Raw genomic sequence first — 847 nt, 5'->3', positions numbered from 1 at the left:
CGCTCAAATAACATATATGTTTTGTTATTGGAACAATTCATGTCGTGAACTCAGGCATCAAAACGTTTATTTGGGTTTTGCTTTTATATTTCAACATCACAATTGAGTAACTGCTTGTTATATACAGCACATATTCGAACACTTCCGGTAAGTCCGCAAAGCAAATTAAATTTGTTTTAAATCAATTCTTTAGTTAATCTTTATTTGCGCATAGCAAATGATAAAGACATATATATCCTTGTATATAATCAGAAAGGAAATGATGTATAATTAATATCTTTGGAATTCTTCATTTCCATTCATACCTTTATGTTTGCCAAATAATCAATATATGGAATGCTGAAATACGTCTACATGAGCTCAAAAGGCTTGAATAAAATACAATTTCTTTATATTTTCTAATTCAACATGCATATGAAAAAAAATTAAATTATGCTGCTTAGGTTATCATGTATGATAATTCCAGTAATCATAAATCTATTCTCATTATGCTAAGACATATACATAATCACTCTTATCAATACAATTTTCAAACAATCTCATTGATAATTAGAGATAACTATCACAAAAAAAAAAAAAAACATAGAACTGCTGAATTGCCATTCTTATCAAAACCGAAATTATTTTGAACAGGGAAACGCGGCTGTAAATTGATCGGATTGTTTACAAGGAGGTTTGGTGATAAACCAACAGCCAAAGAGTTCCGTTCAATCTGGAAACTGAAATTACAGCACGTGTAAATGTCGAGGGATTCGGATATCGAGCAGTGTTCATGCACAGGCGCCAGGAAGTCTTGTCGCGTGCATACGTGCAAAGATACGCATAGCCATCGTTCACACGCAAAGGA

At 32.3% G+C, this 847-nt stretch overlaps 1 long non-coding RNA gene across 1 annotated transcript in view; it reads left to right on the top strand.

The window, feature by feature from the left end:
- The window catches only part of LOC119593713, a 101,181-nt gene that overhangs the window by 99,600 nt on the left and 734 nt on the right, over positions 1 to 847 (top strand). The gene's annotated exons all lie outside the window — the stretch shown is intronic.

This window comes from Penaeus monodon, chromosome 32, assembly GCF_015228065.2.
Source record: "Penaeus monodon isolate SGIC_2016 chromosome 32, NSTDA_Pmon_1, whole genome shotgun sequence".
Classification (NCBI taxonomy): domain Eukaryota; kingdom Metazoa; phylum Arthropoda; class Malacostraca; order Decapoda; family Penaeidae; genus Penaeus; species Penaeus monodon.
Note: the sequence above shows the minus strand (reverse complement) of the source record. Positions and strands in the feature narration are given on the sequence as shown.